We start from the raw sequence: 26,111 nt of genomic DNA, 5'->3' as shown, positions 1-26,111 counted from the left end.
GAGATATCTGCAACCTCATCTTCACTGCAGCACTATTCACAATAGCCAAGAAGTGAAAACAACTTAATGTCTATTGACAGATGAATGGCTATAGATAATGTGGTATATACATAAATGAAATGCCATTCAGCCTTTCAAAAAGAAGGAAATTCTGCAATATGTGACAATATGGATGAACCTGGAGGTTCATTTATGCTAAGTGAAATAAGTCAGTCATAGACAAATACTGCATGACTCCACTTATATAAGGTAACTTAGGAGTCAAATTCATAGAATCAAAGAATGAAATGTTGGTTGGGGGGTGGGAAATAGAGCGTTACTAATCAAACTGCATAGTTTCATTTCAGTTAAGCAAGATGAATAAACTCAGGAGATCTGTACAACTTAAAATTTTGTTGAGGGTAGATCTTATGTTGAGTGCTCTTATCACAATAAAGTAAAATAAAATAAAAAAATGGTCATAATATATACTAAAAGTAGGAAATGGTTTAGGACAGTGTAAAAGGTGAGTGAGGAATGGGGAGAGAGGCTAGTAAGGAGGATCAGGCCCTGAAATACCAGGCTAAGAATTTTGGCTTTTATTTAGCAGACATTGGGGAGCCACTGAAGATTTTTGAGCACTAGAATAATGACATAGATTTATTTTAATAACATAGCTCTGATGACAGAATTGGTGGCCATTTTTTAAAAAACAACAGTTAGAGAGAGGTCAAGAGAATGAGCATGAAGAAAAAGGCCACTATATTTGGTGATCAGGCTGCATTCAAGACTTCCCCTAAATAATACTTTTTGTAGAATGGTGGGAGTAGAAGCCAGATTTCAAAGATGGGTGTAACAGTGGAATTCCGGGAGGTGAGCTAGCCTTATCAACTTATGGACCCAGTGGCCCGAAGGGATGGCTTGTGGAGTTGAGCATCTTTGAAGGTGGAAAGGAAGGGGGCCTGTGGAGAGGGAGACCCTGGTAATGTGGGAGAGATTGGCTAATTCATACAAAGAGATCACAGGAAGATGGCTGAGATGGGAGTTAGTGGAAGTGTTTTCCTTAGATAGGAGCATTGCTTTCTTTTTGAGATATGGGACTAAAGAAAGAGAGATGAAATGTTTTGAGGAAGAGAATGAGCCACAAGAAAAGGAAAGATTAACAAAAGTTTTTCAGGCCTACATATAGAGCCTCACTCTTGGAAGAATGCTCTGAACACACTTCTCAAATCTTGCCCATCATGCAGGCTTCTTCCAAAATATTTATAGCCTGATTGATTCTCTTCAGGTCAGTCAGAGACAACTTGACAGCTGCAGTTAGCTTAGTCCTTCTTGCAGTGAGTTGACACCCTTTCTGGTGGGCTTCAAAGACAATATAAATAGCTCTCCCCTGAAAGCAGCCTATGTTCAACACCTAGGCAGCCTCATTACACAACTAATTAAACTGCTATCACTTGAAAGGAATCAATGGAAATTCAAGGTCTGCTTGAGTAGACTTTGCACTTCCACACTCACACATATTGCAGTCTTACAGTCAAGGAGTTCCCTACCACTGCAAGAGGAAGATGTAAACATGAGCTTAGAAACAGTAGATTCACTTTTTCTAATGGGGAGTCTCAGAAGATCTGACTCATTATATGGTAGGCAAGATTCCTTTAATCTTTCTGAATAGAAAAGAATCCAGGAAACTCTTTAAATGGTGGAAAGCTCAAGCTTTTTGCTCTGGTATACCCACCTGCAACGGGCACATCAGTTCCTCAGTATTTGTCCTTCCTGGAGGTTTGTAAGTGAGGTCCCTGGTTGTTGAGCACAGTAAACTAAAGTTTGGGTTTTCCCTGTAGAAAGCCTGCAGTCTTCTTGCAAATATATCTTTCAGAAACTACTTTAGCTGGTTCCACTAAAATGAACTGGGAAATGACCCAACAGAAGGAGGAGAGTAGGAGGATGTGTGTCAGTTATACCACTGAATCAGGAGCGGCCACACTGGGCCTTTTGCTTTCTGAAGGAGAATGTTGACTTTCTGAATGGATTACAATTTCCCATCTACTTAACTGTGTTAAAGTAAGTTACTTTGCTATTGAGGGACCTTGTACTCTTTGGCTCAGTAGAAGCTGGTGGATTGGAGACTGGAGGAGCTGTCAATGTGGAACCTAATAGAGTTTCATGTGGGAATATTAGGGGTCAGGCACAATCTCACAGTTATCACATCTTGTCATTAGATGACATGGATATTACTATAAAGAGTAAATCTGTGGGGAGCATGAAGATTAAAGCTATAAATTGGCTAGAAGAAGTAGGAGGTTTCAATGTGCAAGCAAGCATTTCTATTCAAGACGTGAACACCAAACCACTCTGAGAGTGGCTCAAACTCCCTGCTTTACTCTAACCTCAAAGCACTTTTTACTTTTGAAATACTGAAAAGTTTAGCTATTGTAAATAACTCTGCGATGAATATAGGGGTGCATATATTTTATCGGATCAGCGTTTCGTGTTTCTTCGGGTAAATTCTCAGAAGTAGAATCTCTGGGTCATAAGGCAGTTCCATTTTTAATTTTTGGAGGTATCTCCATACTGTTTTCCACAGTGACTGCACCAATCTGCATTTTCACCAACATTGCATGAGAGTTCCCTTTTCTCTACATCCTCACCAACACTTGTTGTTTGTTGATTTATTTATTGATGATAGCCAATCTGAAAGGTATGAGGTGATAACTCATTGGGGTTTTAATTTGCATTTTTCTGCTGATTAGTGACGTTGAGCATCTTTTCATATGTCTATTGGCCATCTGTATGTCTTCTTTGGACAAGTATCTATTCAGGTCCTTTGCCCATTGGATTGTTTTTTGTGTTTTTGTTTTTGTTTTGGTGTTGAGTTTTATAAGTTCTTTATAAATTTTGTAGGTTAACCCCTTATCCGATGTATCATTGGCAAATATGTTCTCGCATTCAGTTGGTTGTCTTTTCATTTTGTTGATGGTTTTCTTTGCTGTGAAAAAATTTTTAGTTTGATATAGTCCCATTTGTTATTTTTTTCTTTTTTCTCCCTTGCCTGAGGAGATATATCAGAAAAAATATTGCTATGAGAAACATCTGTGATTTTACTGCCTATGTTTACCTCTTGTATTTTTTGTTTATTTGTTTGTTTAAAGTATTACATATGTCTCCTTTTCCTAACATCAACCCCTCCCCAGCCACTCCCATCCCTCAAGCAAGCCCCCACCACCCCAGTGTCTGTGTCCATTGGTTATGCTAATATGCATACATACAAGTCCTTTGGTTGATCTCTTACCCACTCCCCACCCTCCCCTGTCTTCCCTCTGAGGTTTGACGGTCTGTTCGGTATTTCTCTGTCTGGATCTATTTTTGTTCATTAGTTTATGTTGCTCAGTATATTCCACAAATGAGTGAGATCATGTGATCTTTATCTTTCTCCTACTGGCTTATTTCGCTTAGCATAATGCTCTCCATGTCCATCCATGCTGGGATAAAAACAGACATAGATCAATGGAAAAGAATTTGTCAACTGATTTTTGGATATTTATTTTGTATCCTGCTACTTTACTGAATTCATTTATCAGTTCTAGTATTTTTTATGGGACACTGTTTTTGCTGTTGAATAAGAGTGGTGAAAGTGGACATCCCTCTCCTTTTCCTGACAAATTTATAAAAAAGAATTCCTTTTTTATAGCAGCACAGTATTCCATTGTGTAGATGTACCAAGGTTTTTTAATCCACTCATCTGCTGTGGGTACTTAGTCTGTTTCCAAGTCTTAGCTATTGTAAATTGTGCTGCTATAAACATAGGGGGGCATATGTCCTTTCTGATATGTGTTTCTGGTTTCTTGAGATATATTCCTAGAAGTAGGATTACTGGGTCAAATGGGAGTTCCATTTTTAACTTTTTGAGGAAACTCCATACTGTTTTCCACAATAGCTGCACCAGTATGCATTCCCACCAGCAGTGCACAAGGATTCCTTTTTCTCTGCATCCTCACTTGTTGTTTGTTGATTTGTTGATGATAGCCATTCTGACAGGTGTGAGAAGGTACCTCATTGTTGTTTTGATTTGCATCTCTCAGATGATTAGTGACTTTGAGCATGTTTTCATATGTCTCTTGGCTTTCTGTATGTCCTCTTTCAAAAAGTGTCTATTTAGGTCCTTTGCCCATTTATTTTTTGTATTCAAATGTATTTTAATATTTTTCTAGTGGGGAATCTGCCTACTGAATGATTAAATTACATGGCGATAAATACAATATTCAACCTAAAGAGACAAAAAATACAGAAGGGCACAGAACAGTAGTCTTTTCAATGTGACAGATTTAAAAACTTACTTTCACATGCTTAATCAGAGGAATTTAAGCCTAAATTAAATTAGTTATTTTTATATCTACAGTTCTTTAAACTTTGAGTTATTTTTAAAGGCCAACAGCTAATATTATCAACATGCAATATTTCAAATCACAAATACATCTTAACTACTTGGATTCTAAAGACATGGGCCAATTAAAAATCACAGGCAAACACACTCACAAACACACACACCTACCACAGAAAGTTAGATTGTCAAGCTCTGACAATTATTTTAATTAAACAGTAGGCAAATTCGAGCTGATACATATCTTAATGAAAAATAAGCAGCCAGAAAGAAACCTATTTTAAAAATAGATTAAGGGACAACAGAGTCTAAAATCTTTTAGTCTTGCCAATGGAAAAGAAACAGTTCCATCTATGCCTTGAGTAACAGGATGTTCCAATTAAAAGAGACTAACATCTTTCCCCCTGAAAAACTTCTCATTTACAATGGCATGGTGTTTTAAAAGGGCAAGGTAAAGGAGGAATTACACATACATGATTAAATTTCTTGTTTGTTAAATCAAGCTTTATTGATAAAATGGAATTCAGAATATCTTACTAGGAACAGCAGCAGGCCCAGCCAATCATGATAGCAAAATGTGGCAGTCTCCTACTATCTGTAGGAAGCTGCTGCTTATCAATTAATAATTAAATGTAAGGACTTGTAAAAGAGGTGCAAAGAATCAAGGCATTTTAGCCCCAAGACTAATATTCTTATGAATATACTGTATAACCTGCAATACTCATCCTTTGCCCATTTTTTTTATTGGATTGTTTATCTTCCTTTTATTAAATTGTATGAGTTACCTGTAAATTTTGGAGATTAAACCCTTATCTGTGATTACATTGGCAAATATGTTCTCCCATGCAGTGGGCTTTCTTGTTTTGTTGATGGTTTCTTTTGCTGTGCAGAAGCTTTTTATTTTGATGTAGTCCCATTTGTTTATTTTCTTCTTAGTTTTCATTGCCCTAGGAGCTGTATTGGTGAAGATATTGCTATGACATATGTCTGATATTTTGCTGCCTATGAATTCTTCTAAGATTTTTATGGTTTCCCATCTTACGTTTAAGTCCTTTATCCATTTTGAGTTTATTTTTGTGTATGGTGTAAGTTGGTGGTCTAGTTTCATTTTTTTTGCATGTATATGACCAATTTTCCCAAAACCATTTATTAAAGAGATGGTTTTTACTCCATTGTATGCTCTTGACTCTTTTGTTAAATATTAATTAAGCATAATGGCTTGGGTCGATTTCTGGGATCTCTATTCTGTTCCATTGGTCTATATGTCTGTTGTGCTAGTGCTAGGCAGTTTTGAGAACAGTGGCTTTGTAATATAGCTTGATATCTGGTATTGTGATCCCTCCAACTTTGTTCTTCTTTCTCAGGATTGCTGTGGCTATTCGGGGTCTTTTTTAAATTTTTTAATTCCGTATGAATTTTTGAAACATTTGTTCCAGGTCTGTGAAATATGCTGTTGGTATTTTAATTGGGATTGCATTGAATCTATAAATTGCTTTGGGTAGTATGGACATTTTAATGATGTTGATTCTACCAATCTATGAACATGGTATATTCTTCTATTTGTTTATGTCTTCTTCTATCTCTTTTATCAATGTCTTGTAGTTTTCCGAGTACAGGTCTTTTACCTCCTTAGTTAAGTTTATTCCTAGGTATCTTATTATTATTATTTTTTGGTGCAATGGTATCCTCTGGGATTTTTATGGTTTTGAGTCTAACATTTAAGTCTTTAATCCATTTTGAGTTTATTCTTGTGTATGGTGTAAAAAGGTGGTATAGTTTCACTTTGTTTTTTTGCATGTATCTGTCCAATTTTCCCAGCACCATTTATTGAAAGAGACTATCTTTACCCCATTTTATGTTTTTGCTTCCTTTGTCAAATATTATTGACATAAAGGTGTGGATCTATTTCTGGGCTCTCTGTTCCATTGATCTATGTCTGTTTTTATTACTATGGCCTTGTATTATAGTTTGTATCAAGTAATATGATTCCTCCAACTTTGTTCTTTCTCAATATTTCTGGGGCTATTTGGAGTATTTTGTGGTTCCATATACATTTTTGAAATAATTGTTCCAGTTCTGTGAAATATGCCATTGGTATCTTGATAGGAATTGCATTGAATCTATAGATTTCTTTGGGTAGTATAGATACTTTAATTATGTTAATTCTTCTTATCCATAATCACCGTATATGCTTCTACTTATTTCTTTTTCAATTTCTTTCTTCAATGTCATAATTTTCTGAGTACAGGCCTTTTTCATGCTTGGTTAAATTTATTCCTAGACATTATATTCTTTTTTTATATATATTTTATTGATTTTTTACAGAGAGGAAGAGAGAGGGATAGAGAGTTAGAAACATCGATGAGAGAGAAACATCGATCAGCTGCCTCCTGCACAACTCCTATTGAGGATGTGCCTGCAACCAAGGTACATGCCCTTGACCGGAATCGAACCTGGGACCTTTCAGTCCGCAGGTCGACACTCTATCCACTGAGCAAACCGGTTAGGGCGACATTATATTCTTTTTGAAGCAATTGTGAATGGGATTCTTTTCTAAGTTTCCCTTTCTGATAGTTCGTTATTGGTATATAAAAATGCAACTGATTTCTGGATATTTATTTTGTTTCCTGCTACTTTACCGAATTCATTTATCAGTTCTAGTATTTTTTATGGGACACTGTTTTTGCTGTTGAATAAGAGTGGTGAAAATGGACATCCCTCTCCTTTTCCTGATCTTAAGGGAAATACTTATGGTTTTTGCCCATTGAGTATGATGTTGGCTGTGTATTTGTTATATATTGTCTTTATTACCTTGAGGTATGTTTCCTCTATGCCCACTTTGCTGAGAGTTTTTTTTTCCAATTTTTTTATTAAGGTATTATATGTGTACATATCTTACCATAGCCCCCCCACCCCACTCCCATATATGCCCTCAACCCCCAGAGTTTTGCATCCATTGGTTATGCTTATATTTTGCTGAGAGTTTTTATCATTAATGGGTGCTGAATTTTATCAACTGCTTTTTCTCCATCTATTGATATGATCATGTGATTTTTTTATCCTTCATTTTATTTATATGGTGTATTACATTTATTGATTTGTGGATATTGTACCAACCTTACATCCTGAGAATAAATCCCAGCTGATCATGGCATATGTTCTTTTTAATGTATTGCTGGATCTGATTTGCTATTATTTTGTTGAGGATTTTAGCATCTATGTTCATAAGGGTTATTGGCTTATAATTTTCTTTCTTTGTAGTGCCTTTATCTGGTTTTGGAATTAGGATAACACTGGTCTCATTAAAAGAGCTTGAGAGTCTTCCCTCCTCTTGAATTTTTGGGAATATTTTGAGAAGGATAGATATTAGTTCTTCTTCGAATGTTTGATAAAATTTACGTGTGAAGCTCTGCAGTCCAGAACTTTTGTTTGTTGGGAGTGCTATGATTACTGTTTTAATTTCATTAGTTTCGATCAGTCTATTTAAGTTTTCTGATTCTTCCTGATTCAGTTTTGGAACATTGTATGTTTCTAGGAATGTGTCCAGGTTGTCCAATTTGTTGGCATATAGTTGTTTGTAATATTTTCTTACAACCCTTTGTATTTCTTTCGTGTCCATTGCTACTACTTCTCTTTCATTTCTGATTTTATTTATTTGGGTCCTCTCTCTTTTTAACTTGTTGAATCTGGATAAAGGTTTTTCTATCTTGTTTATTTTTTCAAAGAATCAGCTCTTGATTTCATTGATCTTTTGTATTTTTATTTTTCTACTCGATTTTACTTATTTATTCTCTGATCTTTATTATTTTCTTTCTTCTCCTCAATTTTGGTTTTGTTTAATGTTCCTTTTTAATTTTTTAAATTAAATCTTTATTGTTCAGATTATTACAGTTGTTCCTCTATTTTCCCCCATAGCTCCCCTCTACCCGGTTTCCACCCTACTCCATGCCCTTACCCTCCCCCCACTGTCCTCATCCATAGATGTATGATTTTTGTCCAGTCTCTTCCCACACCCCCCACACTCCTTTCCCCCCGAGGATTGTCAGTCCACTCCCTTTCTATGATCCTGATTCTATTATATTCACCAGATTATTCTGTTCATCAGATTTTTTATTCACTTGATTTTTAGATTCACTTGTTGATAGATATGTATTTGTTGTTCACAATTTTTATCTTTACCTTTTTCTTCTTCCTCATCTTCTTAAAGAATACCTTTCAGCATTTCATATAATACTGGTTTGGCAGTGATTAACTCCTTTAGCTTTTTCTTATCTGGGAAGCTCTTTATCTGACCTTCAATTCTGAATGATAGCTTTGCTGGGTAGAGTAATCTTGGTTGTAGGTTCTTGCTATTCATCACTTTGAATATTTCTTGCCACTCCCGTCTGGCCTGCAGAGTTTCTGTTGAGAAATCAGCTGACAATCGTATGGGTACTCCCTTGTAGGTAACTAACTGTTTTTCTCTTGCTGCTTTTAATATTCTCTCTTTGTCTTTTGCTCTTGGCATTTTAATTATGATGTGTCTTGGTGTGGTCCTCTTTGGATTCCTTTTGTTTGGGGTTCTCTGCGCTTCCTGGGCTTGTAAGTCTATTTCTTTCACCAGGTGGGGGAAGTTTTCTGTCATTATTTCTTCAAATAGGTTTTCAATATCTTGCTCTCTCTCTTCTTCTGGCACCCCCATAATTTGGATGTTGGTATGCTTGAAGTTGTCCCAGAGGCTCCTTACACTATCTTCATATTTTTGGATTCTTTTTTTTTTTTTTTGGTTGGGTGTTTTTTGCTTCTTTGTATTTCAAATCTTTGACTTGATTCTTGTGATCCTCTAGTCTGCTGTTGGATCTCTGTATATTATTCTTTATTTCAGTCAGTGTATGCTTAATTTCTAGTTGGTTCTTTTTCATATCCTTGAGGGTCTCACTAAATTTATCAGCCTTTTCTAGAAAATTCTTGAAAAACCTTATAACCGTGGTTTTGAACTCTGTATCCAGTAGTTTGCTTTCCTCCATTTCTTTCATTTGTGACCTGTTTCTTTGTCTCTGCATTTTGGCTGCTTCCATGAGTTGATGGAGTGGCTTTGTGTGCTAGGTGTCCTATAGGGCCCAGTGGCTCCACCTTCCCAGTTACCTGAGGTGGACACTCTTGGTGCACCCCTTGGTGCACAGTCTTGTTGTAGTTAAGCTTTGATTGTTGTTGGTATCACTGGGAGGAATTGACCTCCAGGCCAATTGGCTGTGAGGATCAGCTCTGTCTACGATGGGAGAACTTCTGTGCTGGAGACATCCTTATGAGGCAAGACTTGCTTTAGTGGGGCTTTGGTACTCACTGAGTCTGCCCCTTGAGTGTGTCCCTTATGCATCTGAGGAGTTGTAATCTGAATGGTCCTACTCTGACCCCTGGGTACACTGGCTCTTGGATCTCCAAGGAGGTGCTAATTTAGCCTCTGCCTGAGGCCACCGAGCAGGAGCTAAGGAGAGATCTGCAGATTCTTCTTCTTTGTTTGGGTTTTGGAGGTGCCCAGATGAGGCCCAGCTGTGAAGCAATGCAAGCTGCTGTGGGGTCTTGGGCCTTCTTTTGGATGTTCTGGGTCTCTCTGACTCAGCTGCAGTTTGTTAGGTAAGTTTAGATTTCAAAGGAACAGGCCATTCATATGCAAAAGCCTCTGAGCACAACTTGGGTGGGGCGGAGTCTCAGGGTGGAGCAAACAGCAATGGCTTCCCCTCAGTCCTGCCCTAAGAGGCCCCTGGTCTCAGTGTCCCTTGGTAGTCGCTGCAAGCACCTCTGAGAGAAAGCCACCCTCGAGTTCCCCCCACTGCCACAGTCCAGTTTCTCCCCGTATGAGTCTGGGTCCCCAGAGTCTCACCTGGAACTGTAGTTCAGAGCAGTTGGGAGCTTGTGTCTCCCTGCAGATTGAAAAAGCCAGTTGCGTACTCAGTTGCTAGTCCTCTCCATGCGCGCACCTCCGTACCTCTGCACTTTACTTCCGAAGCTCCTCTGAGTCTCAGTGTGCTTTTCTCTTCCCTTCTAGTTGTAGAATTTCCACTCAGCCAGCCTTCCTGTGGTTCTGGATGATGTTCGTTTTGTCTTTTAGTTGTAGTTTTGAAGTGGTTGTGCGAGGCAGCAAGTTCAGGTGTTTACCTATGCCGCCATCTTGGTTCCTCTCCCTTTTTAGTTTTTTAAAGGGTAAATTTAGGTTGTTTATTTGAGACTTTTCTTTTTTCTTGAGGTAGGTCTATAATGCAGTGAAGTTCCCTCTTAGAACTGTTTTTGCTGTGTCCCATAGATTTGGGGTTGTTGTGTTCTCATTTTCATTTGTTTCAAGTTATCTTTTGCTTTCTTCCTTGAACTTATTGTTAAACCATTAATTATTTAGTAACATGTTATTTAGCTGGTATACTATCTTATTGTAGGGTTAATTTATATCTAGTTAAATATTAGTAAAAGGGATTTTTAGGGATGTCATGGATGCTATTTTTACTTTTAAAATAAAAAATTAGAAAATATCAGGAAAATATTAGATTTCTAATAGGTTGCATTGTTTTCTGAACAAGACCAGATTAGTTAGTACCTGTATTGATTTCTTAGTACACATTGGTTTTATTTGGGTGTGATGGTTAAGTTTTTGTATCAACTTGGCTGGGCCACAGTGTCCATATATTTGATCAAACATTATTCTGGATATTTCTGTGAAGGTTGTTTTTTTTATGAAATTAACATTTAAATTGGTGGGCTTTGAGTAAAGCAGATTACCCTTCATAATTTAGATGTGTTTCATCTGATTAGTTGAAGGCCTTAAGAGAACACATATTTATCTCTCTGGGAAAGAATTACATTCTTTCTAGATGTGTATTCTTTCCACATATTAGGAAACTGAGTCTCAGAGAGGATAAATAAATTGCCCATAGTTGGACAGCTATTAAGTGGCAGAGCTGGAATTCAAATTCAGGTCTATTACACTATGATACCTCATAATAATTAAATTTAATGATCCAATTCTTCAAAGGGAAAACTGAGTAGTCTGGCTTGGCTATAACATATAGTATATATAGAAAAATAATGGGTCAGAAAAGTACAATGAGGCCAGATTTGTGGGGGGAGTCACTTAAATGCCTGCCTGAGGAACCTATACTTAATTATTTTGATTTTACAGATGATAAAACTGAGGCTCAAAAAGCCAAGAAAGCTTCCAATGCTTGCAAATTTAGCAAGTTGTAGAACTGAAATTTAACTGAGGCTCAACTGGTGTCAGAGTCTCAGGTCTGCATCATTTTCTCAAAACTGCCTCCCTACTGTACCCTCAACTGCTTCCTATTCACTAGCTCTAGCTACTCAGCCATTTAAAAAAATCCCAACAAAATAAAACATATATTTTGATCACTTACTATATGCCACAAACTGGACAAACTTCTGTGTATTCAGTAGCTCATTTAACCTTTCTAGCAGTGCTGTAAAGGAGAACACTATATTTACTGTCACTTTATAAATGAGGAAACTGTGTCCAGAGAGGTAGAGTAACTTGCCTAAAGTTTTACTGTGAATATATTGTATAATTATGTACATAATGGTGATATTTGAAGCTCCAGAAGTAGATGTGGTCATTGAAGAGAATAATTGGGACGGAGAGCAATTATAAGGACACTAATCCCATCATGACCTCACCTTTAAGACCTCATCTAACTCTTATTACCTCCCCAAACCTTCATCTCCAATTACCATAATATTGAGGGTTAAGGCTTCAAAATATGAATTTTGAGGGGGCACATTTCAGTCTGTAGTAGAAGGGAAGAGAAGCTAAGAGAAAGAGAGAATGAAAATTGAACAGAACCTGGGAAAGTCCACCTGAAGAGAGCAAAGGAGCCAATGGAGAGTGAGACACTGGTCAGAGGAGTGGTATACCCTGGAGGTTGAGGCAGGGAAAGGGTTTCTAGGAGGCAGGGCCAAGAGTGTTGAATGTTTCTATGTCACTTCAGTGGACAAGGTCACATGGAAATACCCAAACATTGTATTTGGTCACTAAGAATGTTTCAGATTAGTTGTAGCCAGCAGAGTGTTGGGTACTGAGATCTGCCTGCAGAGGATTAAAGAAGGAAAGAACAGAGCACACGTGGATGCTGAAGTTGGGTGGAGACAGGGCAAATAGAGGAAGGGGATATCTTAGATTTAAGAAAACAAATTTCAGATGGGGGATACTAAGTGATTTTGAAGTATTGACTGGGAGGAGGTAGTAGAGACTGGGGTTCTAGAAAATCAGCAAGTGAGGGTGGTAAATCATTAATGGGGTGAGTTCCTGGAGGAGCTGAGAGGGGAAGGGGACTGAGCAGAGTTGGAGAGCCCAGCTTTGGATAGGAGGATACGTATGGTGCAAGGGACACAACACATGTTTTATAGTATTACAGGCTTGGTTCTTTGTTTTTTGTTTGACTGCCTACTAATTTATCCCATTGTTTAAGTCACTTAATCTTTCTCAGCCTCAGTTTTCATAACTGTCAAGTGGATGTGATTATAGGGTCTATTTCTTAGGGTAGTTGTGAGAATCCAATGAGATAATAGATGGGAAAGTACCTAGCTTCGAGTTTGACACCTAGGGGTGCTCAATAAAAAAGCGATGAAGGCAAATGCAGAGATATTGGAAGGAGTGAAATTGAGTTAGCACATATAAATTGGGTTCATAATTCAAAAGGTAGACTAATGAATATTGTTCCTTGCCTTGATTGGGTCCACTAGTGTTCCACTATGGTAGGTGTTAGTGCTGCTCACTAATACTGCCAGTGCTTTTCTTTCCAAGCAGAGAGTAGGATTATACTTTTCTCCTCTCTTGAAGTTGTATCTGGTCATATGACTTGCTTTGGTAAATGGAATATGAGCATAGGTAACATGCATCCCTTTTTAAGTGGAAGCATTTGTTACTTCTCAATTCTCCAGTGCTCTCTTCCTCTGCTTGTCAAGTGAGGAAGCATTTATTGATAATGGCAATACAATGCTGAGCCATCTAATGGAGGATAGCTTTTGTAGACAGTCACCCAGACCTGCAGTGGACTGTTTGGGAAAGATTTCACTTATATGTGGAACCTAATGAACAATATAAATGAACAAACAAAACAGAAACAGACTCATACAGAGAACAGACTGATGGTTGCCAGAGGGAGGAGGGTTGGGGGACTGGGTGAAAAAGGTGAAGGAATTGAGAAGTACAGATTTGTAGTTACAAAATGGTCATGGGGATGTAAAGTACAGCATATGGAGTATAGTCAATGATATTGTAATGACTGTGTATGTTACCAGGTGGGTACTGGCAATATTGGGGGGAATACTTTGTAAAGTATAAGAAACTCATGCTGTTTTAACCCACTGAAATATTGAGAAATCATTCACTATTGCATAATAGCCTGGCCTGTCTTGATTTATATGCCATCAAAAAGTAAAATCAAAGTGTCCCTTCATTTAATATCTAGTAATGTCTTTGAGTACATGGTTTGAAAAGTGAGGATAAAGTTAATGTGACTTAATTAAATGTTTGACCAAATATAGAAGGCTAATTTTTAAGGTGATAATTTTGTATGGCCCACGAATGATGTTATAAATATCCAAATGACCCTTGGCAGAAAAAAGGTTCCTCACTCCTGCTCTAGATATTGATGATGACCTCCAAATGTGTCTAAGTTTCTCATTATTCTGAAATATATTAACTTGACATTTGTTTCCTTAAGTTTCTGATAAGTATGAGTCTCTCTAGTTCATTAATGGCCTCTGTTCTGCTTTCATGTTTTTGTCCCATTTTTGCATTATGCCGAATCTTAAAACTCATTTCTAATTATATTGAAAATAATATGAATCTGAATTCAGAGTATCGTAGAAACATTGAAGTCTAGAACTAGAAGAGGCCTTTTCATATAACTGAGGGCAAGGTGTATGGGACACCCACTTTTACAGGTGGGACTTTGTCCTCAGGTTCTCTCACAAATTCTTTTTTTAAAAAAAATATTTTTATTGATTTCAGAGAGGAAGTGAGACGAAGAGATAGACATATCAATGATGAGAGAGAATCATTGATTGGCTGCCTCCTGCATGCTTCCTACTGAGGATGGAGCCCACAACCCAGGCATATGCCCTTGACCGGAATTGAACCCGTGACCTTTAAGTCTGCAGGCTGACACTCCATCCACTGAGCCAAGTCGGCTAGGGCTCGCATCTTCTTTTATGCTTAACTTTCCCATGTTTTACGTATGTGAGGGGGTGAGGTGAGGGAAAGTTTGGAAAGTCACCTAAAAAACCATGCTGTCATCTCAGATCTCTGATTCTAAACCCACTTCTCAAATACTGCTCATGAGTGAATGCTTGGAGTAACCAACCCCAAATGTCCAAAATAAATATTAGTTCACTCTAGTTTTGACTAGTGTTTCTCCTTAAACCTTAAAAACAGATACTTGTTTACCTTCCTTTTGTATTTTTTTAGAATTTTTTTCTTGTATTATACTTAAGGATGGGCAAAATGTTCTTGATATTTCAGGCAGAATAGTATTTTCAGGAATCAGTTTATAAATACATTAGGTCAAGTGTCTTCATGTCAAAATTTGAAAGAAAAATTCAAGGTACTTGGCATTTGTTCATTTCACAAAGCATTACAGTTTTTTGTTTTTTAAAAAAATATGTATTTTATTGATTTTTTTACAGAGAGGAAGGGAGAGGGATAGAGAGTTAGAAACATTGATGAGAGAGCAACATCAATCAGCTGCCTCCTACACACACCCTACTGGGGATGTGCCTGCAACCAAGTTACATGCCCTTGACTGGAATAGAACCTGGGACCCTTCAGTCCACAGGCCGATGCTCTATCCATTGAGCCAAACTGATTAGGGCAAGCATTACAGTTTTTAGTGGCTGCTTTGGAGACCCAGTAGAAGAGTTGAGTAAAAATGTCACAATCTCTGTTGCTAGTACCGTATTTTCTGGCATATAAGATGACTGGGTGTATAAGATTTTCCTGGGTTAAAAAGTCGTTTTATACACTGGAAAATACAGTAGTCCAATATATCTAATCCATTATATCTAATCCCATCAATATAGTCCAACATACCATATTTTCCGGCGTAGAAAACAACATTTTAACCCAGGAAAATCTTATATGCCCAGTCGTCTTATACGCCGGAAAGTATGGTACATTCTGTCATAAACCAATGTCTAAAAGTTCAAGTGTCACATGATAAAGATAAAATGTTAATGTAAATTCTTGTCTTTAGAATTATAATTGGATAAGTAAATCCTATATAATAAAAGAGTGATATGCAAATTGACCGTCACTCCAACACACAAGATGGCTGCCCCCATGTGGACACAAGTTGGCCACCACAAGGTGACCAGCAGGGGAGGGCAGCTGGGAGGGACCAGGCCTGCAAGGGTGGGCAGTTGGAGGCGATCAAGCCTGCAGGGGAGGGCAGTTAGGGGTGACCAGGCCGGCAGAGGAGGGGAGTTGGGGACGACCGGGCCTGCAGGGAAGGGCAGTTGGAGGGGACCCAGGCCTGCAGGGGAAAGCAGTGGGGGGGGACCAGGCCTGCAGGGGAGGGCAGTTAGGGGTGACCAGGCCTGCAGGGGAGGGCAGTTAGGGGCAAACAGGCTGGCAGGGGAGCAGTTAGGCATCAATCAGGCTGGCAGCAGAGTGGTTAGGGGGTGATCAGGCTGGCAGGCAAAAGCGGTTAGGGGCAATCAGGAAGGCAGGCAGGTGAGCAGTTGGGAGCCAGCAGTCCTAGATTGTGAGAGGGATGTCCGACTGTCAGTTTAGTCCTGATACTACCGGGATTGGGCCTAAACGGGCAGTTGGACATCCCTCGAGGGGTCCCAGATTGGAGAGGGTGCAGGTTGGGCTGAGGGACACCCCTCCATGCACGAATTTTGTGCACCGGGCCTCTAGTATATATACATAATCTCTATATATCTATATATATAAAAGGCTAAGCGACCATTGCATCCAAAACAACTGAACGGACGACCAAACAGGCTGTGTGGGGTGGCCAGGCTGGCAAGGGTTTAGTGAGGGGCAACCAAATGACTGAGCAGCAGGCTGCATGGGGCTACCAGGCCCACAGGGGGGGCAGTTGGGGGCGACCATACCAGCAGAGGGGGGCAGTAAGGGGTGACCACACAGGTGGAGGGGGGCAGTTGGGGGTGATTACGCCTGCAGGGGGGGCAGTTTGGGGTGACCAGGCTAGCAGGCAGGTGAGCGGTTGGGAGTCAGTGGTCCCGGATTGTGACAGGGATGTCCGCCTGCCAGTTTAGGCCCAATCCCCGGGATAGGGCCTAAACCAGCAGTCAGACATCCCCCGAGGGGTCCCGGATAGGAGAGGGTGCAGACTGGGCTGAGGGAACCCTCCCCATGCACGAATTTTGTGCACTGGGCCTCTAGTATATATATATAATAAAACTTTTGTTAAAGAATATGCTATTCTCAGTGATGGTCAGTACAATATTTCTTATAATTAAAAAAATTTGGAATCAAGTTAAATGGCATACAATAGGATATCTACACTAATAAAAGAGAAACATGCAAGTTGACCATACCTCCACTATTCCCACAAGTCACGCCCACAAGCCAATTAGGAGTGAGTATGCAAATTAACCCAACCAAGATGGCTGCAGCCACAGAGCGAGCAGGAGGTTTGGGTTTCCCCAGAGATGGAGGAAGCCATGCTTCCTGGCTGGCCCTGGCCTCTACTCAAGGCTACAAAGTTTCAATTATAGAAGATAAATAAATCCCAACAAAAATGGTGGCAGCCATGGAGGTAAAGCAAGCAGGAGGCTTGGGTTGTCCCCGGTGATGGAGGAAGCCAAGCTTCCTGGCCGGCCCTGGCCTCCACTCAAGGCTACAAAGTTTCAATTACAGAAGATAAATAAATCCCAGATACCAGGGCCTCCGCTTGGGTCACTGGGGGGCATGGCCAGCCTGCAAACCACCACAGGCCCCTTGCCCAGGCCACCCAATGCCCCAAGGGAACCCCCACCCTGATCTGGGACACCCTTCAGGGCAAACCAGCCAGCCCCCACCCGTGCATCAGGCCTCTAGCCTATCTAATAAAAGAGTAATATGCAAATTGACTGTCACTCCAATACACAAGATGGCTGCCCATGTGGTCAAAGGTGGATGCCCCCATGTGAACACAAGATGGCCACCACAAGATGGCCAGCAGGGGAGGGCAGCTGGGAGGGACCAGGCCTGCAAGGGAGGGCAGTTGTGGGCGATCAGGCCAGCAGGGGAGGGCAGTTGGGAGGGACCAGGCCTGCAAGGAAGGGCAGTTGGGGGTGATCAAGCCTACAGGGGAGGGCAGTTAGGGGGTGACCAGGCCGGCACAGGAGGGAAGTTTGGGGCGACCAGGCTTGCAAGGAATGGCAGTTGGGAGGGACCCAGGCATGCAGGGGAGAGCAGTTGGGGGGATCAGGCCTGCAGGGGAGGGCAGTTGGGGGGGACCAGGCCTGCAGGGGAGGGCAGTTAGGGGTGACCAGGCCTGCAGGGTAGGACGGTTAGGGGCAATCAGGCTGGCAGGGGAGCAGTTAGCCATCAATCAGGCTGGCAGGGGAGTGGTTAGGGAGTGATCAGGCTGGCAGGCAGAAGCGGTTAGGGGCAATCAGGAAAGCAGGCAGGCGAGCAGTTGGGAACCAGCAGTCCTGGATTGTGAGAAGGATGTCCTACCGGGATCGGGCCTAAATGGGCAGTTGGACATTTCTCAAGGGGTCCCAGATTGGAGAGGGTGCAGGCTTGGCTGAGGGACACACCCCCGTGCACGAATTTCGTGTACCGGGCTTCTAGTTTATTATATAACTCATGGTACAATGATAGAATGAAATATTATATAGTTGTGTTTGGCAGAATTCTAAGACCACCTCCAAATTTCCATCTCATGATGTACACACCTGGCATAAGAACCTCCACTGAACTGTGGGAAATACATATGAATATGATAGGACAAATTCTCCATTGATTAGGTTACATTATGTGAAAAAAGTGGCAAGATAGTGATTCCTGTGATTATATTGTAGCAGACTGGAAAGATTCTCTTGTATATTCTGAAGGAATAGGTCGTCATGTCATGAAAGGGCCATGTGCTAGGATATGAGAGTGGCCTCTAAGATCTAAGAGTAACTCTTGATAGACAGTTACCAAGAAAACAATCTCAGGTAAACGAATTCTGCCAAAAACCTGAATGAGCTCAAAAGAGGACCATGAGCCTCAGATGAAATCACAGCCCAAACCAAAACTTGATTTCAGCTTGGTGAGATCTTTAGTAGAAGACCTAGTTAGCTCATGCCTGGAATCCTGACCTCTAGAAAGTGTGAGACAAAAAATTTGTGTTTTAAACCACTAATTTTATGGTAATTGATTATTCAGCAATAAAAAATTAATACAATAGCTATTTAAAAATATGTTTATGGCCCAACCTCTGTGGCTCAGTGGTTGAACATTGACCTATGAATCAGGAGGTCACAGTTCGATTCCCAATCAGGGCACATGCCTGGGTTGCAGGCTCCATTCCCAGTAGGGGGTGTGCAGAAGGCAGCCAATTAATGATTCTTTCTAATCATTGATGTTTCTATCTCTCTCCCCCTCTCCTTTCCTCTCTGAAGTCAATAAAAATATATTTCAAAATATGTTTATGAAAATGTATTCAATCATTTTAAAACTACAGTAGTACCCACTTATCCATGGGGTACATGTTCCAAGATACACAATGGATGCCATAAACCACAGATCGTACTGAGTCCTATATATAGTATGTTTTTTTCTGTACATACACACCTATGATAAAATTTAATTTACAAATTAGGCACAGTAAAAGATGAACAACAACAACTAATAATAAAAAGTTATGTGAATGTGGTCTCTCTCTCTCTCTCTCTCTCTCTCTCTCTCTCTCTCTCTCTCTGTAATTACCAATCTGACAACTGAGGCAGCTACTAAGTGACTAACTAGTGGGTGACATATGCAATGTGGACATGCTGGATAAAGGTATGATTCATATCCTGGGTGGAATAAAGTGGAATGGTGGGAGATTTCATCATGATATTCAGATTGGTGTGCAATTTAAAACATATATATTTCTGAAAATTTCCACTGACTATTTTTGGATCATGTTTGACCATGGGTATCTGAAACCATGGAAAGCAAAACCACTGATAAGGGGAACTACTATACTTACAAGATTACAAACAAAGATATAAAATTTTTTACACAATATGCCCTTAGGAAACACACACACACACACACACACACACACACACACACACACACACACACGAAAGACTATAAAAAAATATTCGTTCACATCAAAAGCAGTGTTGCTGGGATTTTGAGTGATTTCTCTCTTTTTTTGCTCTTTTTACAATTTTCTATATACATTTTCTATAGTGAGAATAATTTGATGACCGGGTTTAGTATAACCCCAGAAAAAAGTAAAAAAAAATGTAGGTGTTGAGAATATAAAAATTATTGAAGAAAATTGTACTTACCTTAAAAAAGTAATTGTCATTGAATGAATATGAACTCATGACTCAAAAAACACATTTTCCATTTCTGTCCACTAAAATGGCTTAGAAGCAATGATACCCAGTATCAATGAATACATCTGGCACTCATATCTTGTTTTCTAAATACTATTTACTAATATTGAAAGAAAACAAAGTTTTTTTTATAGAAATAGCTGATTTCAGGTCTGGGGCGGGGACACTACAAAGTGAGCCTGGAATATACTGTTGTGCCAGAAAGCAACAAAGTACTTAAAGAATAATGGAGTCATAGCAAAGGACCATATGAGCTAACCCTAAGGGGAACTCTCTGGTCAAATTTGGGATAATATGAGTATAAAAATATTATAATTGTTTATAACACATTAATTTAAAAAAATTCGTGAGTACATTGTTATCTATCTATCTATCTATCTATCTATCTATCTATCTATCTATCATCTATCTATCATCAGAATAGCAGAAAAAGAAAAGCTCTTCAAAATAGAATGTCAAAAATGATAGAATTAAAATGTCATCATTTTATAACTCAATGTAATAACTGCTCATTGAGTCAGGCAGAGATTATTAATGAATTTGAAAAACACTGGATAAAAGATTGTTGGGGAAAGGAGTATTCACCCAGTGCTGAAGAATCACTACGGTTTACTTGTTATTTGCAAAAGGAAAACTCTACCTTATGATAGAGATATCTAGAGGTGACCTCCTTAACCTAAAAATAAAATAATTAATATCGAACTGACCTGACATTATATTCCTCTGTTATGGACTGAATATTTGTGTCCTCCAAAATATTTGTGTTGAAATCCTACTTTAAATGTGATGGTTGTAAGAGGTGGGACCTTTGAGAGGTGATTAGGTTACAAAGGGAAAGTCCTCATGAATAGGATTGGTGCTCTAATAAAAGACACTGCAGAGAGCTGTCGTGCCCCTTCCACTATGTGAGGACGCAGTAAGAAGACAGCTATCTATGAACATGGGAGCAAGTCCTCACCAGATACTGAATCTGCAGGCGTCTTGGACTTCCCAGTCTTTAGAACTGTGAGAAATAAATGCTTGTTTAATCCACCCAGCCTATGGTATTCTGTGACAGCTGCCTGAACTGACTAGATAGAAATTGGAACTAAGAAGTGGGGTGCTGTTATATGTAACAAATATCTAAACACAGGGAAGCAGCTTTGGAACTGGGTAATGGGTAGAGGCTGGAAGAGTTTTGATGTGCATGCTAAAAAAAAAAAGCCTACATTGCTGTGAATAGAATTCTAAAAGTGATTCTGATGAAAGCTCAAAAAGAAAAGAGGAGAGCTGTAGAAAAAGCTTCTGTCTTCTTATAGAATGATTAAGAAATCATTAACAGAATATTGGTAGTATTCTGGGGCCTGCAAATATGGAAAGTAAAGGCCATTCTGATTAAATCTCAGATAGAAATGAGGAAAATGATCGAGTAAAGGTGATCCTTGTTAAAAAGTGGCAAAGAACTTGGCTGAATTTCTCTTCATGTTCTAGTGAATCATGATAGGTATAACTTGCAAGACATAAAATGTCACATTTAGCTGAGGAGATTTCTAAGCAAAGTTTTGAAGAGTGGTCTGATTCCTCTTGACTGCTTATAGTAAAATGCAAGAAAAGAGAAATGTTTCAAAGACAGAATTCTTAAGCAAAAGGAAACCAGAACTTAAAGACTTGGCAAATTCTTAAACTATCTATATAGCAAAAAAATGAGAAAGCATGTTCAGAAGAAAATACTAAGGGTGTAGCCAAGCAACCAGGGAGATTAAAATAGATACCAACTAGATTTAATCCCTTCCATTGTGTAGAGGGCCTTCTGGGAAGGCAACTGAGCATTCTATATTGGACCCTCTTGCCATTTTGGCCAAGAGGGACCCTCTTCTCACAATCCAATTGCACACAGCTGTTGCCTGAGTTTCCTGTTCATGTCGAGGTTGAAGCCTCGTGATGACTGGTACCATGGATCTGCCTCTCGCCCAGTGGGGCAAGCTGGGCCCTCCCTGGAGAAGAAACCCGGGTTCCCCAAGATATGTGATCAGTGCTGGGGCCCTACCAGCAGGTGACGGGATCCCAAGGCAGGTGCTGGGTGTGGAGGCCACGGGGACATAGGCTACCAAGGAGACAGAACTGAACCTCACATCACCCTGCTTGACCCCGGAGGATGGCTGGTTAGCCAGAGACAGGTAAGATTCCTCAGGGAAGGAACAACCTAAGACAGGCACAGTCGCAGAGGGGCCATCAGGAGAGAACTTGGGGGTCAACAGAGGTGGGGCACAGACCCTCACTCCCCAACTTTGCAGGGGCTCGAACACTCGCCCCTTCTGAAGGAAGTCTCCTGCCCCAATGGCTGTTTAACGTCCCATGCCCAGCTCAAATTGGGACTCGGGTAACAGACAGAGACTTGGCCGACAGCAGCTGCCCTCTCACTGCAACAAGAATTGTTTGAGTTGCCTTGAACCCATGGTGTGGGGAAGTGGGTTTTTGATATCTAAATCCAGCCTACCACCAGGAATGCTCAGGGCCTACTCAAGAAGGCAAGTAATCCTTTCCACTCATATTTACAGGGTAAAATAAGATTGTTGTTAGAGTAATAAATTTGACAGTGAAATAGTAGTCAAGTTTTCAGGCTAATTTAAATTGGCTAATTGAAACAAGTGAATATTCTAGAAAAATTAATAGTACTGGACAAAAAGCAGCTCCTAAAGTGTTAACTAAAATTTTTATTGGTAGTTCATCTCATGATAAAATTGCATAAAATGTAATGAACTTAAAGCAGTCATATTATAGTGCAAAAAATTAAAATTTAAAAGCTATCAAGACTACATTAAATTTTTCAAAAGCCTCCTAATGTTTAAATAAAAAAAAAGAAGGGATAGCAGAAGAATATCATGTAAGGAAAAATATCCTGTAAGTAAATTACATCTAGAAAATTTGTACTTTAGAAAATTAATTGTAATGCTAAAAGCAAGACACCCATGAAGAATACACATGGTGTCAAAACAAGCCAGAGGAAAATCATTTGGGCAAAAAATGAAAAAGGATCCCAAGTCAAATTTATAGGAAATATTCCTTTATTAACTTTTGGTGGAGAATATCCTCTCTAATAAAATGGTAATATGCAAATTAAACATCACTGCGCTACATAAGGCACGCCCACCAGCCAAGCCACGCCCACCAACCAAGCCACGCCCACCATCCAATCAGGGCGAGTATGCAAATTAACCCCAATCCAAGATGGCTACAGCCACAGAGAGAAAGGTTTCCCAGGTAACAGAGGAAACCAAGCTTTCCATAGCCGTTGCAGGCCTAAGCCTCCACTCAAGCTACAAAGTTTCAATTATGGAAGGTAAACAAATTCAAACAAATGGCGGCAGAATGGAGCTTGAGAGAGCAGGCCAGCGTTGCCGGCGGCAAAAGGGGAAGCAAAGCTTTCTGCACACCCTGGCTGGGCCCACCCGCTTAAGGCAACAAAGTTTCAATTGTAGAAGGTGAATTAACTGCCACAGAAATGGGTGGCGCCCCAGAAATGGCTGCCGCCCCAGGCTACAAAGTTTCAATTGTAGAAGGAAAATAAATTCCAGATACCAGGGCCTCCCCTTGGGTTGCCAGGAGGCGTGGCTGGCCTGCAAACCACCACAGGCCCCTCGCTCAGGCCACCCCACGCCCCAAGAGAACCCCCACCCTTATCTGTGACACCCTTCAGGGCAAACCAGCTGGCCCCCACCCGTGCACCAGGCCTCTATCCTATTTAATAAAAGAGTAATATACAGATTGATCATCACTGCAACACACAATATAGCTGCCCCCATGTGGTCAAAGATCCTGTCCCCATATGGACACAAGATGGCCACTACAAGATGGCCAGCAGGAGAGGGCAGTTGGGAGGCACCTGGCCTGCAAGGGGGGGCAGTTGTGAGGGACCAGGCCTGCAAGGGAGGGCAGTTGAGAGGGACCAGGTTCGCAAGGGAGGGCAGTTGGAGTTGATCAACCCTGCAGGAGAGGGCAGTTAGGGGTGACCAGGCTGGCAGAGGAGGGAAGTTGGGGGCAAACAGGCTGGCAGGGGAACAGTTAAGCATCAACCAGGCTGGCAGCGGAGTGGTTAGGGGGTGATCAGGCTGGCAGGCAGAAGCAGTTAGGGGCAATCAGGAAGGCAGGCAGGCAAGCAGTTGGGAGCCAGCAGTCCTGGATTGTGAGAGGGATGTCCGACTGCCCGTACCGGGATCGGGCCTAAACGGGCAGTCGGACATCCCTCCAGGAGTCCCAGATTGGAGAGGGTACAGGCTGGGCTGAGGGACAACCCCCCGCTGTGCACGAATTTCATGCACCGGGCTTCTAGTGTTTGTATATTTTCAGAAAACAACTCCGAGACCATGTGGATTCTGGCAACAGAGAGGAATCAACAGGACTACTCCAGCCATGAAGACAGAAAAGAAGCAGTCCAGAGATGGAAGACACTGACGTCGCCTTGCCATACTAGCAGTCAGCAGCTGTGAGTCGCTGCAGGTTGCCCAGGACCAAACCAGAGAGGGTCGGGCCTGCATTACCATCATTTCTCCACCATCCAGAACTGAAATATCATTGCTGACATGTGCACATAAGGAACTGTGTGACATTGAAATTGGGTTGCAAAAGAACTGTTGGCCCAGAAAGAAACTCACTACAGACTGATTCATTTGCCTTTCAGTATAACCATTATTGCTTTTCTCATTTTTGGTTCTTATAAGTGTATTTCTAGTAGCACATGATCTCATTCATCTAGGGGAAATGATGAACAACATAGACTGATGAACAAGAACAGACCCAGAAACAAGGAGGAATGGATCAGACTGTCAGGCCTCAGAGGGAGGGTAGGGGAGGGTGGGGATATAGGGGAGAGACCAACCAAAGAACTTGTGTGCATGCATATGAGCCTAACCAGCGGTTAAGGACAACAGGGGGGTGGGGGCATGCATGGGGTGGGGTGTGGTATGGGAATGGGGGGATGAGGAGAAATATGTGATACCTTAATCAATAAAGAAATTTAAAAAAAAAAGAAAAAGAAAAAACAAAAAAACAACAACCCAAAAATAAATAAATAAAATAAAACTAAATAAATAAATAAATAAATAAAATAAAATAGATACCAACTATAGACCTAAACAGTCATCTCAACAGAAGCCAAGTGGCATTCTTTAAGACAAGGGAATAATGACCCCCCCTCGCCCCACAGCTTCCCAAGGCAATTTAGAGATTCATCAGAACTGCCATTCCCAATGTGGTCCAGAGTGTAAGAGCCCAGGGGCAGAGCAGTTTCAAAGGATGAAGCTGCCTTTCTGGTTCAGGAGTCAGGGGTGGGCCCCCCACAGAAAGCCACAGCATAGGCAGCACCCTGCCAAACTGTGAGGGAGATATTGCTACCCAAGTTGAGTCTGGAAGGCAGAGCACCAAGCCAAAGAGGATTATTTTTAAGTGTTAAGGTCTAATGGAATTTGCCTTGTTAGATTTTGGACATTATGACACCCAATATCCTTGCTTTCTTTTGTATTTCTCCTTTTTGGAATAGGAATGTATTTCCAATGCCTAGCATTATACTTTGGAATCACATAATTTGTTTGGTTTCACAGGTTCACAGCTGTAGAGGAATTTTGCCTTGGGGTGAATAATACCTTGAACCTCATCCATGTTTTTTTTTTAAAGTATATGGATTTTTAATTGAATTTATTGGGGTGACATTGGTCAATAAAATTATATGGGTTTCAGGTGTACAGTTTTATAATACATTTTCTGTATATTGTATTGCATGTTCACCACCCCAAGTCAAGTCTCCTTCTATAAACATTTATCCCTTTTTACACTCTTCTACCTCCCCAACTCCCCTTTTCATCTGGTAATCACCGTACTGTTGTCTGTGTTTATGAGTTTTTTTCTTTGTTTAATCCCTTCACCTTTTTCACCCAGATCTCCCAATGCCTTTCTCCTCTGACAGCTGTCAGTCTGTTCTCTGTACCTATGAGTCTGTTTCTATAATATTTGTTGGTTTATTTTCTTTATTAGATTTTGATTATATTGAGATGAGACTTTGGACATAGATTTTAGAGTTGATGCTGGAATCAATTAAGACTTTCTAGACCATTGGAATGTCTATGAACCAGGAGGTGGGCTCTCACCAGACACCAAATCTTCCAGCACATCAATCTTGGACTTTCTAGCCTCCTGACTGTAAGAAATAAATGTTTTTTTGAGCTATCCAGTCTATGGTAGT

Source organism: Cnephaeus nilssonii, assembly GCF_951640355.1.
Source record: "Cnephaeus nilssonii genome assembly, chromosome: X".
Classification (NCBI taxonomy): domain Eukaryota; kingdom Metazoa; phylum Chordata; class Mammalia; order Chiroptera; family Vespertilionidae; genus Cnephaeus; species Cnephaeus nilssonii.
This window is presented reverse-complemented; position numbering follows the sequence as displayed.